At 31.4% G+C, this 25,441-nt stretch overlaps 1 protein-coding gene across 1 annotated transcript in view; it reads right to left on the minus strand.

The window, feature by feature from the left end:
- The window catches only part of gprc5ba (G protein-coupled receptor, class C, group 5, member Ba), a 31,074-nt gene extending 22,210 nt beyond the window's left edge, over nucleotides 1-8,864 (minus strand). The window contains exon 1 of the mRNA XM_073844580.1: nucleotides 8,463-8,864. The gene's annotated coding sequence lies outside the window, so the exon portion shown is untranslated. The remainder of the gene's footprint in view (nucleotides 1-8,462) is intronic.
- Nucleotides 8,865-25,441: the final 16,577 nt, after the last annotated feature.

The raw sequence follows: 25,441 nt of genomic DNA on the forward strand, positions 1-25,441 counted from the left end.
CTGCTTTTGGTTAGCTTCTAAGCAGTTTGTCTGTGTTACATTAATATTTTAATCGAAACACACCAGACTTTGTTTGGAAGCGGACCAAGACCCATTTTTTCATTTGTTTGGTGCACACCAGGGTTCGGATGGCAGCGTTCACACTTATTCAAATGAACCGCACTAACAGAGCAATTGCACCAGAGTTCGTTTTAATTGAACCAAAACATGACAAATGTGAACACACCCTAAAAAGATGGTAGAATGCAAAATGTTTCAATACAAGCATTGCAGTTAAATGGAACTGATGCAATATTTTAAACTTTTAACCCATGGGAGAAAATCTGCCTAATTTTGTGGGAAAACAAAAATGCAGATTTGGCAACCCTGCATCCAACAGGAGTTGCATCCAAAGCTATTTAAATACTTTGCATATTGATAGCGACTCCGAGATGCACGGAAATTATATTCAATATTAGAATGTTAGCGGGAGCGCACAAGGCTTTAATGCAAAAGTGCACACAATAAATAGCAAGTGTAGAAAGCAAAAGCAGAATCCTGGACATTTTGGGCTATTTAGGAATTTAAGTCCAAAAGAGGACGTATGGTCACCCTAATATACACACAACTAGTGCGCTTAGTCCAAGTGTATTTGACTTAAAGCAGCGCTGAGCAGACTTAAAAGTCATGCATTGATTGGTCTGTGTTGCACCGCTTTTGTTTGGAACACACCTTTTGTTTGGGGTGTTCAGTATGTTCTGTCATGGAAATATACATCATTTAACCCAACCGGTCCGGTTTTATTGTAATATAAATGTATCACTATGCCTTTAGGTTCGTTATCTTTAGGTTTGCTAAGTGAGAACGCTAAGTGGACCAGTACCAAATGTACTGTTATTTTACTACAAGTGTGAACACACTTTAAAACAAATAGGCAGCTGTTGATCTGTTTCTAAAACAGAAAGTGAGTTATTTCACAAAGTCACAAAAGTTTGGAGTTTTTAAACTAACACTACATTTTATAGTATAATGCCCTCTCAAGTGGCGAAAGATTTGGTTTTCGAAAAAAAAGTCAGATGAATCACACCAACAAGTAACCAAATGCATCTAGATACTTGATTTAAAAGAAAGGTTCACCTAAGATCTGACCACACCGCCTCTTACTTCGGAAGAAACGAGACGAAACAGCGATGTGGTTCCTTTAAAGTTGAACTCTGCCGAGTTTATTTTTTTCCATGTCATTCCACTGTGTGGGAAAAAAAGGAAAAGCTGATGTCATGAGTAATTGTGCAGTGATTGCCATGGTAACAGCGAGAGGCAGAAAGAGATGTGGGGGGTGTTCGCCCATCCTCAGCTCATCAACAACAGTGCTCCAACACACATTCACTCGCTACGCTCTGCAAAAGAACAAATGCCTCATTTTCATGTCTACTGTGATGCAGGGATGTTTGAACATGTGATATAGAAGAATTTTCAATGTCTGTGTTGCAGAAACAGTCAAGGCGACCATGCAGTGATTCGTTTTGTTAATCGCTTATTACTAATTTTACATGGCAGCCTTGCACACAGACACAAACTCACCCAAGTGAAGCATCATTGAAGTCATGAATATATAAGGTATGTGTGGTTCTCTTGAGCCGCACCGGTCTGCAAGAGTGTGAGAGCTGCAGACGGAGAAACCGCTGAGATTGGCTACGTTTCGGGATTGATTGTGTTGAGCTACGCCCCTTGTTCACATTCAACGTGGACAGTAAAACTGCTGGTCACGTACTCGGTTAGGACACGTGTTACAGCATCCAAATGTGAAATATCATGCATGTCTCTTAGGCATTTCTCGTTTATGTGGATGCGTTGCGATGAAAGCCGTGCTTTGCCCGCTCCTCCGACAGGCTTGTGAAAGCACCCCCATCCAGTCGGCTCCCACTCTTTTGTGCTGCTTTCGACGACTCCTCTTACATAACAAGGATCCAGCTCTCGCCAGTTCTGCTGCATGGCTGGCACTGAGGCTTCCTCATGTGAGCCTGTGCTTTTCTAACTCAAACCAAAGCAATTCTTATGGGAGATCTTACATGGGTTAATGTGTTAAATATTTACTTTTAATTAAACTGCATGTTCACACGACTTTTAGACTATGTATTTCTCAATCATTAGCCGGATAATGTTTTTGATCCAGCACCAGAGTCATTTTATGTTTAAAGGCAACAATTAGGGATGCACCCATTATGACTTTTCATTGCAGATTCCCACTAATTTACAAGCTAAGAGGTGATGCCTTTTTTCTTTAAGCAAGAGACAAGAAAAACAGCACATCAACCAGATGATTATTTGCTATGTTACAGGCTAAAAACAATTATAGCCATTTAAAGTTATACATTTAGCAGGAGAAGTTCTTACTTTCTTTTAATTTAAAGCTGCAGTCTGTATTTTTTGGGGGTTAAAAATGATCCAAAATCAACCAGTCAGTGTTCAAAGCAATCTTCTTACCTTGTCCGATTCGCAAAAGCAAGCTTGTAATAATGTTTTCTAATTTGAGTGGTACTGGTAGGTTTTCGCGGGAAATGCAAGCATGCCACCGTTCATCTTTGCGCAATTATGTCGCGTTTGTAAATCCAAAAAAGTACAGTCGCAGGAGGTTGCAGGTGGAGAATCATTAATTTTGTTACAGCAGCTCCAATAATTTATCATTTTGATGGAGAATTGTTTGAGTATTGTTGAGCGTTTAACACTCTCCTACTGTTAGCCACATTTACAGAGCCTTTTCAAAGTTTCCTTAGTCAAAGTGAAGACTAGTCATCTGTGTCTTGATTCCTGCCTGGTTTATCTCATCCTGTCTTTTTCTCTGCCTGCCCTGGATCTCTCGCCTGTTTTGGATTACTCTTTGTCTTGCCGTTTTGGCCTCCTGGATTACGTTTGCCGTTGATCGACCCTCGCCTGCCTGTTTATTGGACTACTCTTGTGTCTTGTCCTCATATACCTGTTAGCCATTGTTCGACCCTGCCTGTTTTTGACCATGTTTATAAAGATTTACATGTGACCCTGGACCACAAAACCAGTCATAAGGTTAAATTTTACAAAACTGAGATGTATACATCACATGGAAGCTCAATAAATAAGCTTTCTATTGATATATGGTTTTTTAGGAAAGGACAATATTTGGTCGAGATACATCTAATTGAAAATCTGGAATCTCAGGGTGCAAAAAAAATCAAAACTGAGAAAATCACCTTTAAAGTTGTCCAAATTAAGTTCTTAATGCATATTACTAATCAAAAATTACATTTTGATAACTTTATAGTAGGAATTTTACAAAAAATCTTCATGGAACATGATCTTTACTTAATTTCCTAATGATTTTTGGCATAAAAGAAAAATCAATAATTTTGCCCCATACTATGTATTTTTGGCTATTGCTACAAATATACCCCAGCGACTTAAGACTGGTTTTGTGGTCCAGGGTCACATATGGATCTGTCCACTTCACATCTCTGTCGTTATATTATACAGTATAAGCTAAGAGATAATTAGATTTAATCGCCATTGGTTGCACGATACATTGTAATGCTTTTTTTCCTCAGTTGGTCGGAACAAAAATGGCAGACATGTTACTTGTTCAGAAGACATTTTCCAGTACAAATTCTTATTTGGCTTATACTTCTAAGACGTAGAATCGGTGATTCCAAAATGCAGTGAATATCCACACCGGTGCGGTGACTGAGAGCCACACATACTCCTCAAAACATTAGATTCATCCACGCTAAAGAGCCATGTCAATGTACAACCCACGCAAATAAGATAAAATAAGAAAAAAAAAAACTGCAATTGCAGGCTTTAAACAGAGATGGCGCCAAAGAGGACTGCAGCTTTAAAATTAGATTGTATACTTTTTTGATTTAAAAGCCCTGATTTCAGCTGTCAAATTATGCTAAAAACGCATATTCGCTCTCTGACAGCAGGTGGCGCTTATGGAATAGCAGCAATATGGTGTTTCCTCGGTTATCAAAACCAAAGGTGCCATTAAAAACTTTTCTGAAGGTCAGCGCAGTCCTATCAATAAAAAAGGCAAAAACGCCAAAAAAAAAAAAAAATTAAAAACAATTTTCTGAAGACAGACAATTTCCTATAAACCCCACCTCCAATTCAATATTTACAACTTTCTTCCAATATTTTGCTCTGCCTGGTACAGTATTTTCTCTGCTAGGGCATCTGTTCCTTCCTCTTTGCATTTGTCTTGTCCTATCTCTGATCTCTATTAACTAGGGATGGATTCGTAATCGATTCGTATGATCTCTTCTGAGATCTTCCGAATACATCGAGAATCGATTCTGAGCTTAGATTTTAACAGCAGTTGGCACTCTCATCTAGTTTTTATCCGCACAAACGCTCACGAAGAAGAGTGCTGAAGAGTCATGTAATTTCACCTCAGAATGCTTTTATATGCGAGATTAATGTAAACAGCCCACTGTGAGCATCCTTGTAATTCGCTTCAACCTTTTCGAATTGTACGAATGATTATTTTAGGTTGAAGTGCATGTAGGGATTTGGAAACAAGCGGAGCACGGCTGTTTCTAAAGCAAGGAGTGCAATCTGCTGTTCAAAACTAAGCTATTAGTCGATTTGAGAAAGAATCACGCTGTGTTTGGAAAATCTCAGAATCAATTCTCGATTCACGTTGCAACGATTTATCGTCCTACTATTAACATCCGTTTACACACTTCCCAAGATTTCCACACAAATTACATTTTGGGAAATGGTTGCAGTGCAAATTGTGAGTTCAGAACAGAGATTGTCTAAAATAAAAATTGCAACCTTGGCGTCCCGAGTTCGAGTCCCAACTCGAGGAACTTTCGCGATCCCATCCCCCTCCCACTTTACTTTCTGTCATTACTTCACTATCCTATCCAATTATCCTATCATTGCTTACCAAGTTACTACTCATATTATATATTGAGAAGGATTTGACAAAACTTTTAACCTATTAAAACGTTGAACTGTCCAGTTGCTAAAACGACTTTATTACATCTTTTTGGTGACTCACAAACTGTCAAGTTCTGCAATCACGTAATGTTCTATTGTTGATACGCAAATATTGTAAAAATGAGCCTGTCAAAGCTTTATCTAGACCAGCGGTGTAATTCTTCTCATTAGTAGAGACTCAAAGACCTGAAATGGGTGTGTCAGACAAAGGACACATGCTAAATGTGGTTGGGAACCACTAATGGTATGAGCGTCAAAGCATCTGAAATGGGGATTTACACAGTTTATCACTCATTTGCATGTCACACCAATTAAATTGTCACTCTGTGGATCAATTAACCTTGTAGGTTAAGCCCAGTTTACACCACAAGCGGCAAAGCACCATGATCCCACTGAGTTTCATTGGAGAGCTGGCAACCAGAAGTTGGCGTGTCCAGCAATGCCACAAAGTTGGAAAAGAGCGTCTACCAATGGGAGTGAAGTCAGTTGTGTGCATGTGACCAATCTCCTGTCAGATACTACAATGAAATGGTTATCCACTCAGCATATGTAGTTGTTAAAACAAAGCTTTTTATATTAAATCAAGGCTACTCACCACAAACAAATTGTTCGTCTGGAATTGGTTCAAAGAGCCACAGGGAAAAAGCTCAGTTCTCAGTTTTATCCTTTGTAATCAAACCAACTTTTCTCCAGTATAAAGTACCACTAGACACAAGCCTTATTCAATTACGGCTCCCGCAGCAGACAGCAGATAGCTTGACCACATATAGTTTGGTTTCACTACTCTGTATGAATGACTGGATTGCACATTGTGTACACATTATACAGTGAAAACTATAATACAGGCCTCTTGTTTTTGGTACTATATTGTATTAAAAATCAAAGTTTGCCATGCACCTTGCTCAGAGCAACAGTATTAAATGTTTGGAAATAAGGCTTTATGTCCATAAATCCATACACAGTCATCGTTTTTTTTTTTTTTTTTTTTTTTGTGAATAAGTTGTGAAGCATGTTGTACTTTTGGATTTATTTTTACTGACTAACATGCACTTTAGTCTCTTGGAGAACTTTGGAAACACTAGCTGCATTTCCATGACCCTTTAAATTGTGCAAACTGAAATTGCGAATTGAAATTTGGAAAGGAAATGCATCAATTGCGCAAAAACTACCATATATCACACAAAAAAAAGTTCTTACGCTCAAATGAGGTGGCTTTTCAGGCAATTCGAAAAAGGAATATTTTGCAAAACAGCAGTGGAAACTTTTTTTTTTTTTTACGCGTTTACGTGTTACGTGTTTTTTAGATTCGATTAAATATAGCCAAAATCCGACAAAAATCTGTTGCCATGACTTATCACGATTAAGTTTCAATCACATAACATCAGTTAATGGAAATGCCGTCATTTCGAAATACTCTTTAATCGACATTTATAAAATAGCGCCAAAGTTTTGTGCCGATCTGTAATAGAAACGCAGCTAATGACTCTTAAAAAGCTACAGGACTGTGCAAGTTACACAACTTTTTACTAGCATGACCATTTGCATAGGAATTGTTTTATGTATATATTGTTGAATCAAATGTTAATTTATCCACTTTCGGATTTCTTTTTACTGACTAACATGCATTTTAACACTAACTGCATTTCCATGACCCTTTAAAATTGTGCAAGCTGAAATTGCAAATTGAAAATACGCCTAATGGAAATGCGCCAATTGCGTAAAAACTACCATATATCGCAAAAAAAGTTCTTACGCTCAAATGAGGTGGTTTTTCAGGCAAATCGAAAAAGGAATATTTTGCAAAACATCAATGGAAACTCTTTTTTTTTTCATTTACAGGTCACTTTCGATTAAATATAGCCAAAATCACACAAAAATCTGTTGACTTATCACGAGAGGGAAAAAAAATTAAGTTTCAATCACATAACATCAGTTAATGGAAATGCCGTCATTTCGAAATACTCTTTAATCGACATTTATAAAATAGCGCCAAAGTTTTGCGCCGATCTGTAATGGAAACGCAACTAAAAAGCTACAGGATTGTGCAAGTTACACAACTTTTTACTAGCAAGACCATTTGCATAGGAATTTGGTAAATGTATTGTTAAATCAAATGTTAATTTACCCACTGTCTAAGACATGATCTTAACTGCTTTAAAACACATCGTTTACAGTTATGGTACAAAAAGACGTTTTTATTCTCTAAGCATTATGTATGCACCTGCAAGCAAGTTTAACGAACAAATCATGATTCAGCTAAAAACGTCTTAGTCTTAAACTTATTCTAAATTTACGAAAAAAGTAGGAACAACTCGAGAAACAGTCACTGTATCCATTTTGATCATAAATAGCAATCAAATATTGAAGGTCGATTCTTATATTCGTCTAATAATGCAGATTGTCCAGATTAACTGAATGTCAGAGTAATAGTGTCTAATTATAGTTAGTTGTGTGGGTTATAAAAAGTTATAACACTTAGTATGCAGAACAATGTCATATACTTCGTTGGCTTACGAATAGATACAAACAAACCTTCAGCTTTCCACAAGCATGGCGATATTAAAGCGCCATCATTAACAATATAATTCGGTGCTACCAAGTAAACCACGATTCAGTCATAACATCACTGTTGCTTATTTCTGGTTTGCACAAAATCGTTCAAAATAATATACCGCCAGTCTACGTCACTTTTTTTAATACTTTTGAGTCTTATTTTTGCACCAAAATGTTCATTTTTATATGGTTTTAATTGTTTATTTACATGATACCAAATGTCTGAATATAAATGACAGTAGAAAGCATTTTCGTTGTTGTTGTTAACAGAGAATAGCTTGAGGGTGAGGGGCGCTGAAAGGGGGTTCGCCCGGGATGCTAACGCTAGAACCCCCACTAATCCAGACAACAGCGAATATAATGTGATTTCATCAGTTTATCCAGTTCTTGGAGAGTTCGGTTTGCTAAGTAAGATCAACCCTACAGCACGCGAAATCTTAAAAACGCAGGACCTGAGACACTAGAAACACACTAAACATGGCTGATCAAGAAAAAATGAAGGATGAGAGAGAAAAAAACCCCTGAGAACTCAAGCTTCCAATGGTTAGGTGTAAATGTTTTCCAGCTCAATGCATCGACATATGCGGATTACTAATTTTCTCCTTCTGCATTTGTAGAGAAATTAAATGTTAAGCAGTGTTATAAAACGGCTTAATTGCATGCATTATTAATTAACGCAGAGGACTAAAATCATTATTATATTAATGGCACCGTGTGTCATTAATGATTTCCACTCTGTTGACTGAGAAATTTTTTTCTCTGGTGTTTATATAACCCTGTCCAACCTATAAGGAGGCATCTAATAAACGACCAGCAGAAGCAGCATGTTCATAGGCATGAGTAATGTTAGCATGCATTTTCTTCATCTGTACATAAAGAATAATAACCCAATGACAGCTGGCAGGAAACAGCAGATTCCTCCTGTGGATTTGAGTGTATTTAATGTGTGCACGTACCTTTATCGATTAAAGCATCCGATATGCTCGATGGTTGAATGCGTGTGAAAAATGTCACATTTCTGCTCCTTATGATCACAGCGAAGAATCGCGCCTGTTTAAAATGCTTTATAAATCTTTTTGTTAACAAACAAGGCCAGCCATCAACAAATGAAAGGCGCTGAGGACAAAAACCGTGACCGAATGCGGATCCCCTCCGCTGTTCATCAGATGACAGACAAATAAAATGTCAGGCGTCCTCGTTCCTCAACAAACCAGCATCGCCTCTAAAGCACAGCGGACGCATTTGGCATTCGTCGTCTTTCATCTGCTTGCCGCAGAAGCTTGGTCTTCGTGGGTAGGTGTTTTAACGTGCTGCTGTGGCTCTCCGCGTTTCTTCTTTCAATGCATCTGCTGCGTTGCGTTCCCTCTGGCTTTCCACGCGCGTTCTCAGCTGTTAGATTCGATCAATCAGCGCATCACAAGCCCCGCCCCCCCGCTGTCACTCACCACACCGTCCCTCACAAACAAGAGCTCTTCCCCATGTACGGAATCCCCTCCAACCCCCATCCCATTGTCTGTTGACAAAGCTTTTATTTTTTTAATTTTTAAACGAGCTATATTTAGAAAGACAGCAACTTCAGAGGGAATAAAAGCAAGCTATAAATAAACATACACGGCATTATATTTATAAATGTTATTATTTATAAATAATGTATACATTATAAATTTAGGTAGGGCAGATTCAATAGATTATGATGAATCTACTGGAAATTTGACATTGTTTTTTGCTGAACACAGGCTGACGCATTTTTTTGGCAGAGGTACAGTGTTGTTTCATGGTTCAGCCAGAGTGTGGCAATTTTCTTGTTTTCTCCTTGTAAATAAATAAATAAAAACAAGAGAAAACATTTATAACAGTTTAAACGTAAGAGTAGTTTTTGTGCATTATAAAGATCTTTGCACATAGTAGATAGATATAAAAAAAATATATAGAAATTTAGTGTCACGTTAAAAAATTAACGAAGATTACAAAATTAAAGTCGTAATATTTTAAGAAAAAGAAAAAATTACGAGAAAAAAATCCAAATATTTTTAAAGTAAAGTCGAAATTATGAGAATAAAAGTGAAATATTTTGAGAACTAAAGACGAAATTATGAGAATAAAAGCAAAAATATTTTGAGAATTAAAGTCAAATTTATTAAATAATTATGATAAAGTCAAAGTCACGAGAATAAAGTCTAAACATTTTGAGAACTAAAGACAAAATTATGAGAATAAAGTCGAAATATTTTGAGAATTAAAGAAAATTATGACAATAGTCGAAATATTACAAGAATTAAAGTGAAAATTTCTAAATAAAGTAAAAGAAAGGGGAGTCACGTGACGCGATGCGAGAGGAGGCAGCTTAATAGCGAGCTCCGCTTCAATTTGCTACAATTATCCTGTTAATTATCTTGAACCGGTGAAAATTGCGACTATTCAGACATCTAAGTGATATTTGAACGAGATTATGTCAAAAAAATTGAAGTCCACGGCCTGTGGGGATATAAAGAGGCACTTGCGTTCATACGCGACCGACGCTTCTCAGGATCAAGATGGCCGAGGCTTAAGCGACCTCGAACCCGTCACCGAGTCTCTTGATGGGAGTCATGACATCGCCAACATTTACACGATTCTCACAAAAATATCAGGTGACATGGATGGAATTGCGGAGATAAGGAAAACTACCGCGTCGGTGGAGGCTAAACTATCCGCCCTCATTACAAGGCTGGATGAGGTTGAAAAACGAGTGGAGTTTTTGGAGGGGGCCGAGAAAGAGTTAAAAGCCAATCCACCTGCTACCAAAGTCGAGCTGGACCAGTTATGGGATAAAGTGGAAGACATGGAAAATCGGAGCAGACGCAACAATATCCGTATCGTCGGAATACCTGAAGGCAAAGAAGGCCAGGATATGGTGAGATTCCTGGACGGCCTTATCCCGAATTTGATCGATCCATCGGGCCGGCAACTGGAGATAGAGCGCGCACATAGATCTCCCAGTCAACGTCCAAACTCGACAGAGAGACCCCGGCCAATATTGGCAAGATTTCTTCGCTCTGCTGACAGAGACTTCGTCTTACGTGCAGCGAGGATTAAAGGCAATTTGAGCTGGGAAAACAACAACGTCATGGTCTTCCCGGATTTTGCAAGATCTACACAGTTGAAGAGAGATCGTTTTAAGGAATGTAAAAAAAATTCTTCACACGAAGAAGGTGAGCTTCGCTCTTCTTTACCCTGCTAAACTGAGAATCGAAGCAAAGGATGGTCGCAAGACTTTCTCGTGTCCGCGACAGGCTATGGCTTTCATTGAAAAAATCGAGTAAACTTTGATATTGCTCTTTCTTCGGTCTCCCGTTTGCATTGGCAAATGTGAGGGGAGCTTATTGACTTTCATCGGATGTGATTTTTATTTTTTTTGGAGTAGCAGAAGTGTCGTGGTGCACCTCCTGAACGAGAGTCATGGACCACTGGATCAGTGTGGGAGGGACTTTAGATTATAATGTGCGCTCTGTTCAAGTTAAAGCGCACGTTTTTTTTGTTTTTTTTGTTCTATGGGTTGTTTGGGACTTTAAGGTCATATTACTGCTTAACATTGATTCAGAAAAAACGGGCTTGGCTACATTTGATTTTAGATGTGAAGAATGTCACTTTTTGATTTAGGTAAATTATCCTTCTGTACTTGGAATGTGAACGGGTTGGGGCACCCTATTAAAAGGAAGAAGGTGGTGTCTTCACTTAGGCGACATAGATTTGATATAATGTTTCTTCAAGAGACACATCTTGCTAACCAGGAAGCTGAAAAACTTGGCAGGGCAGTCGGCGGATACATGTTTTGCAGTGAAGGATCGAGCAGCAGTAGGGGAGTAATAATTTTAGTAAAAAAACACCTACAATTTAGACTTGTTAAACAAGTAAAAGATACATTAGGAAGAGTTATTATGGTCTGGGCTGAAATACAGGGTCAAAATCTGCTGTTGGCTAATGTCTATGCCCCCAATCTTGATGATCACAATTTTTTCGTAGATTTAGAATCAAAGTTGCAAGTTGCTGGAAATCATTATGAGATTGTGTTGGGTGGAGACTTTAATTTATTAATGGACCCACTTCTTGATCACAGTGGCTCAAAAGTATATACTACACCCAAGGCAAGATTAACGCTACTCAGGATGTGTCAATATTTAGGCCTCACCGACATCTGGAGACTCTTGAATCCACAAGGGAGGGATTATACCTTTTTTTCAAATGCACATCAAATTTTTTCTAGAATTGATTTTTTCCTTCTATCAAGATCACTTATCCCTTCTGTTATCACATGCAACATTGGCAATATCCTAATTTCAGACCATGCCTGGGTGTGTTTACAATTGAGACCATATATTGAAAGGAAAAAAACATTCAGATGGCGTCTTAATAAATCCCTTTTACAAAATTCAGTATTTAAACAAATGTTAAAAACAGAAATGAATTATTACATAGAAGCTAACTGGTCATCTGTATCCTCAGTGGGAGTGGCATGGGATGCTTTTAAGGCAGTTATTAGAGGACGTATAATTCAATTTGCTTGTCATTACAAAAAGCTTAAAGAAAAAGAACTTTCAGAATTGGAAAGCAATATCAAAAGGGCTGAAACAAAGATGAAACATCATATGACACCTAGTGGTCTTAGGGATTTAACGCAATTAAAATATAGATATAATACCATTTTGTCAGAGAAGATTGAATTTCTGTTATTTAGATCAAGACAGACTTATTTTGAGTCAGGAGATAAGGCAGGGAAACTCCTAGCCAATTATATTAAGCACAAGGAGTGCTCTTCCATTATTCCAGCTGTCAGATCTGATAGAGGAGATGTACTTACTGATGCTACAGATATAAACAAGACATTTAAAGAATTTTACATAGACCTTTACAAATCAGCATCATCTTCTACTGAGGAGAATATTAGTACATTCCTGGAACCGCTAGACCTTCCTAGGTTATCAAGTGAGCAAAAGCAACTCCTTGATTCAGATATAACTCAGGAGGAAGTGATGGAGGTTATCAAAGCATTACCAACAGGGAAAGCTCCTGGACCCGATGGTTTTGTTGCGGAGTTTTTTAAAGATTATGTCACAGAACTTGCTCCATTAATGTTAGAAGTCTATAAGGAGGCACTTTGGAGGGATGAACTACCACCAACAATGTCACAAGCTCTCATCAGTCTTATACTTAAAAAGGATAAAGATGCAAGTGACTGTAAAAGCTACCGTCCAATATCTTTGATCCAATTAGATACAAAAATTTTGTCAAAGATTCTCGCTAATCGCTTAAACAAAGTTATACCATCACTTATACATGTGGATCAAGTAGGCTTCATTAATGGTCGAAGTTCTTCTGATAATATCCGACGGTTCATTGACATTTGGTGGTCAGTAATGGAGGAGCAGACCCCAATTGCAGCCATCTCATTAGACGCCGAGAAGGCTTTTGACATGGTGGAGTGGAAGTACCTTTTTAAAATTCTTGAAGTTTATGGTTTTGGTAATACTTTTATTAGATGGATTAAGTTACTATATAAACAACCCCTAGCGGCGGTGCAAACAAATGGTTTAATATCTGAGTATTTTGCTCTGGGCAGAGGAACCCGACAAGGCTGCCCTCTTTCCCCATTATTGTTTTGCCTAGCTTTGGAACCATTAGCTGCTTCAATAAGAAAAGACAATGATTTTCCTGGAGTTGTAACTGGGGGAGAAGTGCATAAGCTTATGCTTTATGCTGATGACATTTTATTATTTGTTTCTGATCCTAGCAGATCTATACCCTGCCTCCTTAGAACAATCGATGCTTTCTCTAAGTTTTCAGGTTATAGGGTGAATTGGTCTAAAACAGAAGCTCTTGCACTAACTGCATTTTGCCCTTCAGCAGCTTTTCATCCTGGTAATTTTCAATGGCCTAAGTTAGGTATAAGATATTTAGGCATTTTATTTCCCCCTGATTTGAAGGATTTAGTGAGAGTTAACTTTGACCCCTTAATTAAAAAAATTTCCTGTGATATGGAGAGGTGGGCTCCACTTCCCTTGTCGATGGCTGGGAAAGTCAATGTAATTAAAATGAGTTGTACACCCAAACTTAATTATTTACTACAGTCTCTTCCAATACAAATACCACTTTCCTATTTTAAACAGTTTGATAGAATTTGCAAGAATTTTATTTGGAATGGTAAGCGACCTCGATTGCATTCTAATAAGTTACAGAGACCTGTAGAGAAAGGTGGTCTAGGTCTGCCTAATGTATTGTATTATTATTATGCTTTTAGTCTTAGACACCTGGCTCATTGGTCACTTCCCCCAGAGCGAGCTCCCCCTTGGTACAAGATTGAGCAGTCTGCCTTGCCTTCAATCTCACTAGTACAGAGCCTGTCCACTAAATTGGTTGGAAAGGTGAAAAATCATCCAATTATTTCACATTTAAAGGCGATATGGTTTAAGATTTCGCGTCTGTGTAGCTTTGATCCCTACTTAGATGTTAGCTCAAGCATATGGTTCAATCCTAAATTGTGTATTAATAAAGCTCCCTTTTATTGGAAAGAATGGGCAAAAAAGGGTATTGTTAAACTAGGAGACTTTTATGAAAATGGTAGTTTGAAATCATTTGAACATTTACAACAGCAGTACGATATACCTAGATCCCAGTTTTTCCGATATTTACAGGTAAGACACTTACTCGGTAGAACTTTTGGTTCTATTACACAGCTTCCTGGGTCAGCAGATGCTCCCTGTACAATATTTTCAATATATGGAAAGGGTCATGAAGCATCCAAGTACTACTCCTGGTTGATGCAAAGTCTCGGTGATGGAACTTCACAAGCTCTTAAGAAAATATGGGAGAGAGATTTGAATCTGACATTTGATGACGAAGAGTGGAATGGAATTTTAAAGAATGTTAAAACAGCATCTAGGGATGCTAAAATACGCCTTATACAGTTTAAGATTATACACCGTTTTTACTGGACTCCTTTCAGACTGTTTAAGCTCGGGTTAAAAGATACACCTTACTGTTGGAAATGTAAGATCGAGAATGGTGATTTAGTTCATGCTCTATGGTCTTGTACAAAAATTCAGGATTTCTGGAAAAGAGTTCATGAACACATTTGCTTGGTTTTGGATTTTCATATTTCACTATGTCCTAGACTGTTTATATTAGGTGGTTGGACAGACAACGAAATAAAAGATAAAAACACAAAATCCTGGGTCCAAACCAGCTTGCTGATTGGCAGACAAATAATTCTTAGGAGCTGGAAATCAGAAGATGCCCCTTCCCTTCAGGAATGGGCAATAGAACTTGCTAGAGTGGCCGCATTTGAAAAAATGTCTTATAAGCAATTGGACAAGCTAAACCTATACTATAAAAAATGGTCCAAGTACGTAACCTATTTGGAAATGGAACAGTATTAACTGTGTGATATATATTCTGAATGTGACAGTGTAAATGTGATAAATTCAGTGATTGACTGAATTTACCTATCCACCTTTTCTTATTGTATTTTATTTTATTTTTCTCTTCAGGATATAAGGATGGAGGTTTAATGGTATTTAATGATAGCCAAGCCGGGACCCTTAAGCCATAGTTGGGGATTAGTTTGGGTTGGGTTTTGTTTACAGGGTAAAATGTTGATTCTTTACAAAATTGTATTCTGTATTCCATTCTGAGATTTGCCTGAGAATCAATAAAATTGTTAATCAGTAATAAAGTAAAAGAAAATGTTTTGTCAAAAATATGAGGATAAGGTCAAAATTATAGAATAAGAAATATTTTGAGAATGAAGTCAAAATGATGAGAATAAAGTCGAAATTATGAGAATAAAATAAAAATATTTTGAGAATTAAAGTCAAATTTATTAAATAAAGAAAAAAGTTTTGTCAAAAATATGAGAATAAGGTCAAAATTGTGAGAATAAAGTCGAAATATTTTGAGAATAAAGTCAAAATTATGAGAATAAAATAAAAATATTTTGAGAATTAAAGACAAAATTATGAGAATAAACTAAAGTATTTTGAGAATTAATCTTTTGTGCATTATAAACATCTGTGCACATAGTAGACATTCAAAATAGAAATTTAGTGTCATGTTAAAAAATAAACGAAGATTACAAAATTAAAGTCGTAATATTTTAAGAAAAATAAAAAAATACGAGAAAAAATTCCAAATATTTTTAAAGTAAAGTCGAAATTATGAGAATTATTTAAAATATTTTGAGAAAAATAAAGACAAAATGATGGGAATAAAAGCCAAAATATTTTGAGAATTAAAGTCAAATTTATTAAATAATTATGATAAAGTCTAAACATTTTGAGAACTAAAGACAAAATTATGAGAATAAAGTCGAAATATTTTAAGAATTAAACTAAAAGTTTTGTCAAAAATATGAGAATAAGGTCAAAATTATGATAATAAAGTCGAAATTATGAGAATAAAATAAAAATATTTTGAGAATTAAAGTCAAATTTATTAAATAAAGAAAAAAGTTTTGTCAAAATTATGATAAAGTCAAAGTTACGAGAATAAAGTCTAAACATTTTGAGAACTTAAAACAATTATGAGAATAAAGTCGAAATATTTTGAGAATTAAAGAAAATTATGACAATAGTCGAAATATTTTAAGAATTAAAGTTAAAATTTTTAAATAAAGTAAAATAAAAAGTTTTGTCAAAAATATGAGAATAAGGTCAAAATTATGAGAATAAAGTCGAAATTATGAGAATAAAATAAAAATATTTTGAGAATCAAAGACAAAATTATGAGAATAAAGTATTTTGAGAATTAATCTTTTGTGCATTATAAAGATCTGTGCACATAGTAGACATTCAAAATAGAAATTTAGTGTCATGTTAAAAAATAAACGAAGATTACAAAAATAAAGTCGTAATATTTTAAGAAAAATAAAAAAAATACGAGAAAAAATTCCAAATATTTTTTAAGTAAAGTCGAAATTATGAGAATAAAAGCGAAATATTTTGAGAAAAATAAAGACAAAATGATGGGAATAAAAGCCAAAATATTTTGAGAATTAAAGTCAAATTTATTAAATAATTATGATAAAGTCTAAACATTTTGAGAACTAAAGACAAAATTATGAGAATAAAGTCGAAATATTTTGAGAATTAAAGTTAAAATTTTTAAATAAAGTAAAAGAAAAAGTTTTGTCAAAAATATGAGAATAAGGTCAAAATTATGATAATAAAGTTGAAATTATGAGAATAAAATAAAAATATTTTGAGAATTAAAGTCAAATTTATGATAAAGTCAAAGTTACGAGAATAAAGTCTAAACATTTTGAGAACTTAAGACAAAATTATGAGAATAAAGTCTAAATATTTTGAGGATTAAAGACAAAATGATGAGAATAAAGTATTTTTAGAATTAAAAACAAAATTATGAGAAAAAAAATAAAAATGATGAGAATACAGTTGAAATTTGAGAATAAAGTAAAAATTATTGGAATAAAATAGAAATATTTTAGAATAAAGGCAAAATATTTAGAGAATTAAAGTCAAAATTATGATAATATTGACTTTATTCTCAGAATATTTTGACTTTATTCTCGTATTGCTTCAACTTTATTCTCGTAATTTTGATTTCATTTTTAAAATATTACGACTTTACCCTCATAATTTCGACAGTTTTCTTAAAAATATTACAACTTTATTCTCTTAATTTTGACTTTTATATAAATATTTGGACATCTTTCTTGTAATTTCGACTTTTATATAAATATTTGGACTTCTTGTAATTTCGACTTCATTCTTAAAATATTTCGACTTTATTCTAGTAATATTGACTTTATTCTCAGGATATTTTGACTTTATTCTCGTATTGCTTCAACTTTATTCTCGTAATTTTGATTTTATTTTTAAAATATTACGACTTTATTCTCGTAAATTTGACTTTATTCTCAAAATATTTTGACTTTATTCTCGTATTGCTTCAACTTTATTCTCGTAATTTTGATTTTATTTTTAAAATATTACGACTTTATTTTCATAATTTTGACTTTATTCTCAAAATATTTTGACTTTATTCTCTTATTGCTTCAACTTTATTCTCGTAATTTTGATTTTATTTTTAAAATATTACGACTTTATTTTCATAATTTTGACTTTATTCTCAAATATTTTTACTTTTTCTCATAATTTTGACTTTTATATAAATATTTGGACATCTTTCTTGTAATTTCGACTTCATTCTTAAAATATTTCTACTTTATTCTTGTAATATTGACTTTATTCTCAGAATATTTTGACTTTATTCTCGTATTGCTTCAACTTTATTCTCGTAATTTTGACTTTCATTTTTAAAATATTACGACTTTACCCTCATAATTTCGACTTTATTCTTAAAAATATTTTTACTTTTTCTCGTAATTTTGACTTTTATATAAATATTTGGACTTCTTTCTTGTAATTTCGACTTCATTCTTAAAATATTTCTACTTTATTCTTGTAATATTGACTTTATTCTCAGAATATTTTGACTTTATTCTCGTATTGCTTCAACTTTATTCTCGTAATTTTGACTTTCATTTTTAAAATATTACGACTTTTCCCTCATAATTTCGACTTTATTCTTAAAAATATTTTTACTTTTTCTCGTAATTTTGACTTTTATATAAATATTTGGACTTCTTTCTTGTAATTTCGACTTCATTCTTAAAATATTTCTACTTTATTCTTGTAATATTGACTTTATTCTCAGAATATTTTGACTTTATTCTCGTATTGCTTCAACTTTATTCTCGTAATTTTGAATTCATTCTTAAAATATTTCTACTTTATTCTCGTAATATTGACTTTATTCTCAAAATATTTAAACTTAATTCTCGTAATTTTGACTTTTATATAAATATTTGGACACCTTTCTTGTAATTTCGACTTCATTCTTAAAATATTTCTACTTTATTCTCAGAATATTTTGACTTTATTCTCATATTGCTATGACTTTTCTTGTAATTATTATTATTTTTTTCAAAATATTTGGACATCTTTCTTGTAATTTCGACTTTATTCTCAAAATATTTCGACTTTATTCTTGTAATTTTGACTTTATTCTCAAATAATTTTGACTTTTTTCGCAAAATATTACTTTAATCTTATCTTAGCTTTTTTATTTTTTAACATGGCAAAAATGCTGTCGAACCTAAAAGATAGGTAAGTAACTAATTCTAAAATGTTTTGACTTTTATATAAGTATTTGGACTTCTTTCTTGTAATTTCGACTTCATTCTTAAAAATATTTATACTTTATTCTTGTAAAATTGACTTTATTCTCAGAATATTTTGACTTTATTCTCGTATTGCTTCAACTTTATTCTCGTAATTTTGACTCTCATTTTTAAAATATTACGACTTTATTTTCATAATTTCGACTTTATTCTCAAATATTTTTACTTTTTCTCATAATTTTGACTTATATAAATATTTGGACTTCTTTCTTGTAATTTCGACTTTATTCTCAAAATACTTAGACTTTATTCTTGTAATATTGACTTTATTCTCAGAATATTTTGACTTTATTCTCTTATTGCTTCAACTTTATTCTCGTAATTTTGACTCTCATTTTTAAAATATTACGACTTTATTTTCATAATTTCGACTTTATTCTCAAATATTTTTACTTTTTCTCATAATTTTGACTTATATAAATATTTGGACTTCTTTCTTGTAATTTCGACTTTATTCTCAAAATACTTAGACTTTATTCTTGTAATATTGACTTTATTCTCAGAATATTTTGACTTTATTCTCGTATTGCTTCAACTTTATTCTCGTAATTTTGAATTTCATTTTTAAAATATTACGACTTTATTTTCATAATTTCGACTTTATTCTTAAAAATATTTTTACTTTATTCTCGTAATTTTGACTTTTATATAAATATTTGGACTTCTTTCTTGTAATTTCGACTTTATTCTCAAAATACTTAGACTTTATTCTTGTAATATTGACTTTATTCTCAGAATATTTTGACTTTATTCTCGTATTGCTTCAACTTTATTCTCGTAATTTTGACTTTCATTTTTAAAATATTATGACTTTATTTTCATAATTTCGACTTTATTCTCAAATATTTTTACTTTTTCTCATAATTTTGACTTTTATATAAATATGTGGACTTCTTTCTTGTAATTTCGACTTCATTCTTAAAATATTTCTACTTTATTCTTGTAATATTGACTTTATTCTCAGAATATTTTGACTTTATTCTCGTATTGCTTCAACTTTATTCTCGTAATTTTGACTTTCATTTTTAAAATATTATGACTTTATTTTCATAATTTCGACTTTATTCTCAAATATTTTTACTTTTTCTCATAATTTTGACTTTTATATAAGTATTTGGACATCTTTCTTGTAATTTCGACTTCATTCTTAAAATATTTATACGTTATTCTTGTAATATTGACTTTATTCTCAGGATCTTTTGACTTTATTCTCGTATTGCTTCAACTTTATTCTCGTAATTTTGAATTTCATTTTTAAAATATTACGACTTTACCCTCATAATTTCGACTTTATTCTTAAAAATATTTTTACTTTATTCACATAATTTTGACTTTTATATAAATATTTGGACATCTTTCTTGTAATTTCGACTTCATTCTTAAAATATTTATACGTTATTCTTGTAATATTGACTTTATTCTCAGGATCTTTTGACTTTATTCTCGTATTGCTTCAACTTTATTCTCGTAATTTTGACTTTCATTTTTAAAATATTACGACTTTACCCTCATAATTTCGACTTTATTCTTAAAAATATTTTTACTTTTTCTCGTAATTTTGACTTTTATATAAATATTTGGACTTCTTTCTTGTAATTTCGACTTCATTCTTAAAATATTTCTACTTTATTCTTGTAATATTGACTTTATTCTCAGAATATTTTGACTTTATTCTCGTATTGCTTCAACTTTATTCTCGTAATTTTGACTTTCATTTTTAAAATATTACGACTTTACCCTCATAATTTCGACTTTATTCTTAAAAATATTTTTACTTTTTCTCGTAATTTTGACTTTTATATAAATATTTGGACATCTTTCTTGTAATTTCGACTTCATTCTTAAAATATTTCTACTTTATTCTTGTAATATTGACTTTATTCTCAGAATATTTTGACTTTATTCTCGTATTGCTTCAACTTTATTCTCGTAATTTTGACTTTCATTTTTAAAATATTACGACTTTTCCCTCATAATTTCGACTTTATTCTTAAAAATATTTTTACTTTTTCTCGTAATTTTGACTTTTATATAAATATTTGGACATCTTTCTTGTAATTTCGACTTCATTCTTAAAATATTTCTACTTTATTCTTGTAATATTGACTTTATTCTCAGAATATTTTGACTTTATTCTCGTATTGCTTCAACTTTATTCTCGTAATTTTGACTTTCATTTTTAAAATATTACGACTTTACCCTCATAATTTCGACTTTATTCTTAAAAATATTTTTACTTTTTCTCGTAATTTTGACTTTTATATAAATATTTGGACTTCTTTCTTGTAATTTCGACTTCATTCTTAAAATATTTCTACTTTATTCTTGTAATATTGACTTTATTCTCAGAATATTTTGACTTTATTCTCGTAATTTTGACTTTCATTTTTAAAATATTACGACTTTACCCTCATAATTTCGACTTTATTCTTAAAAATATTTTTAATTTTTCTCGTAATTTTGACATTTATATAAATATTTGGACTTCTTTCTTGTAATTTCGACTTCATTCTTAAAATATTTCTACTTTATTCTTGTAATATTGACTTTATTCTCAGAATATTTTGACTTTATTCTCGTATTGCTTCAACTTTACCCTCATAATTTCGACAGTTTTCTTAAAAATATTACAACTTTATTCTCTTAATTTTGACTTTTATATAAATATTTGGACATCTTTCTTGTAATTTCGACTTTTATATAAATATTTGGACTTCTTGTAATTTCGACTTCATTCTTAAAATATTTCGACTTTATTCTAGTAATATTGACTTTATTCTCAGGATATTTTGACTTTATTCTCGTATTGCTTCAACTTTATTCTCGTAATTTTGATTTTATTTTTAAAATATTACGACTTTATTCTCGTAAATTTGACTTTATTCTCAAAATATTTTGACTTTATTCTCGTATTGCTTCAACTTTATTCTCGTAATTTTGATTTTATTTTTAAAATATTACGACTTTATTTTCATAATTTTGACTTTATTCTCAAATATTTTTACTTTTTCTCATAATTTTGACTTTTATATAAATATTTGGACTTCTTTCTTGTAATTTCGACTTCATTCTTAAAATATTTCTACTTTATTCTTGTAATATTGACTTTATTCTCAGAATATTTTGACTTTATTCTCGTAATTTTGACTTTCATTTTTAAAATATTACGACTTTACCCTCATAATTTCGACTTTATTCTTAAAAATATTTTTACTTTTTCTCGTAATTTTGACTTTTATATAAATATTTGGACTTCTTTCTTGTAATTTCGACTTCATTCTTAAAATATTTCTACTTTATTCTTGTAATATTGACTTTATTCTCAGAATATTTTGACTTTATTCTCGTAATTTTGACTTTCATTTTTAAAATATTACGACTTTACCCTCATAATTTCGACTTTATTCTTAAAAATATTTTTACTTTTTCTCGTAATTTTGACTTTTATATAAATATTTGGACTTCTTTCTTGTAATTTCGACTTCATTCTTAAAATATTTCTACTTTATTCTTGTAATATTGACTTTATTCTCAGAATATTTTGACTTTATTCTCGTATTGCTTCAACTTTACCCTCATAATTTCGACAGTTTTCTTAAAAATATTACAACTTTATTCTCTTAATTTTGACTTTTATATAAATATTTGGACATCTTTCTTGTAATTTCGACTTTTATATAAATATTTGGACTTCTTGTAATTTCGACTTCATTCTTAAAATATTTCGACTTTATTCTTGTAATATTGACTTTATTCTCAGGATATTTTGACTTTATTCTCGTATTGCTTCAACTTTATTCTCGTAATTTTGATTTTATTTTTAAAATATTACGACTTTATTCTCGTAAATTTGACTTTATTCTCAAAATATTTTGACTTTATTCTCGTATTGCTTCAACTTTATTCTCGTAATTTTGATTTTATTTTTAAAATATTACGACTTTATTTTCATAATTTTGACTTTATTCTCAAAATATTTTGACTTTATTCTCTTATTGCTTCAACTTTATTCTCGTAATTTTGATTTTATTTTTAAAATATTACGACTTTATTTTCATAATTTTGACTTTATTCTCAAATATTTTTACTTTTTCTCATAATTTTGACTTTTATATAAATATTTGGACTTCTTTCTTGTAATTTCGACTTCATTCTTAAAATATTTCTACTTTATTCTTGTAATATTGACTTTATTCTCAGAATATTTTGACTTTATTCTCGTAATTTTGACTTTCATTTTTAAAATATTACGACTTTACCCTCATAATTTCGACTTTATTCTTAAAAATATTTTTACTTTTTCTCGTAATTTTGACTTTTATATAAATATGTGGACTTCTTTCTTGTAATTTCGACTTCATTCTTAAAATATTTCTACTTTATTCTTGTAATATTGACTTTATTCTCAGAATATTTTGACTTTATTCTCGTATTGCTTCAACTTTATTCTCGTAATTTTGACTTTCATTTTTAAAATATTACGACTTTACGCTCATAATTTCGACTTTATTCTTAAAAATATTTTTACTTTTTCTCGTAATTTTGACTTTTATATAAATATTTGGACATCTTTCTTGTAATTTCGACTTCATTCTTAAAATATTTCTACTTTATTCTTGTAATATTGACTTTATTCTCAGAATATTTTGACTTTATTCTCGTATTGCTTCAACTTTATTCTCGTAATTTTGACTTTCATTTTTAAAATATTACGACTTTTCCCTCATAATTTCGACTTTATTCTTAAAAATATTTTTACTTTTTCTCGTAATTTTGACTTTTATATAAATATTTGGACTTCTTTCTTGTAATTTCGACTTTATTCTCGTATTGCTTCAACTTTATTCTCGTAATTTTGACTTTCATTTTTAAAATATTATGACTTTATTTTCATAATTTCGACTTTATTCTCAAATATTTTTACTTTTTCTCATAATTTTGACTTTTATATAAGTATTTGGACATCTTTCTTGTAATTTCGACTTCATTCTTAAAATATTTATACGTTATTCTTGTAATATTGACTTTATTCTCAGAATATTTTGACTTTATTCTCGTATTGCTTCAACTTTATTCTCGTAATTTTGACTCTCATTTTTAAAATATTACGACTTTATTTTCATAATTTCAACTTTATTCTCAAATATTTTTACTTTTTCTCATAATTTTGACTTTTATATAAATATTTGGACTTCTTTCTTGTAATTTCGACTTTATTCTCAAAATACTTAGACTTTATTCTTGTAATATTGACTTTATTCTCAGAATATTTTGACTTTATTCTCGTATTGCTTCAACTTTATTCTCGTAATTTTGAATTTCATTTTTAAAATATTACTACTTTATTTTCATAATTTCGACTTTATTCTTAAAAATATTTTTACTTTATTCTCGTAATTTTGACTTTTATATAAATATTTGGACTTCTTTCTTGTAATTTCGACTTTATTCTCAGAATATTTTGACTTTATTCTCGTATTGCTTCAACTTTATTCTCGTAATTTTGACTTTCATTTTTAAAATATTATGACTTTATTTTCATAATTTCGACTTTATTCTCAAATATTTTTACTTTTTCTCATAATTTTGACTTTTATATAAGTATTTGGACATCTTTCTTGTAATTTCGACTTCATTCTTAAAATATTTATACGTTATTCTTGTAATATTGACTTTATTCTCAGAATATTTTGACTTTATTCTCGTATTGCTTCAACTTTATTCTCGTAATTTTGACTCTCATTTTTAAAATATTACGACTTTATTTTCATAATTTCAACTTTATTCTCAAATATTTTTACTTTTTCTCATAATTTTGACTTTAATATAAATATTTGGACTTCTTTCTTGTAATTTCGACTTCATTCTTAAAATATACGTTATTCTTGTAATATTGACTTTATTCTCAGGATCTTTTGACTTTATTCTCGTATTGCTTCAACTTTATTCTCGTAATTTTGACTTTCATTTTTAAAATATTACGACTTTACCCTCATAATTTCGACTTTATTCTTAAAAATATTTTTACTTTATTCACATAATTTTGACTTTTATATAAATATTTGGACATCTTGTAATTTCGACTTCATTCTTAAAATATTTCTACTTTATTATTGTAATTTTGACTTTATTCTCAAAATATTTTAACATTATTTTGACTTTTATATAAATATTTGGACTTCTTTCTTGTAATTTCGACTTCATTTTCAAAATATTTTGACTTTTTTCTTGTAATATTGACTTTATTCTCAAAATATTTTGACTTAATTCCCGTAATTTTGACTTTTATATAAATATTTGGACATCTTTCTTGTAATTTCGACTTCATTCTTAAAATATTTCTACTTTTTCAAAATATTTGACTTTATTCTCATATTGCTATGACTATTCTTGTAATTATTATTATTATTATTATTTTTAAATATTTGGACTTCTTGGGAAAATCGGACTTCAAGGAAATGTTCGGGGGGGGGGGGGGGGGTAACAGAACATTGCAAACAACCATCTCTTCTTCATATTCTTTATTTTTCACTGCAAACCAGCATACAGACAACTTGAACAGAAATCAGGTCTCACAGGAGAACTGCTGTATCAAAAGTGATGGTACATTCTTTCCTGCAGTACTTCTTGGCATGTGTTTGGTTGTGAAATGTATTTTTTTTTTAGACCAGATGGAGTTGTCTGCGATTCTTCCTATTG

Source organism: Garra rufa, chromosome 1, assembly GCF_049309525.1.
Source record: "Garra rufa chromosome 1, GarRuf1.0, whole genome shotgun sequence".
In the NCBI taxonomy this organism is placed as follows: domain Eukaryota; kingdom Metazoa; phylum Chordata; class Actinopteri; order Cypriniformes; family Cyprinidae; genus Garra; species Garra rufa.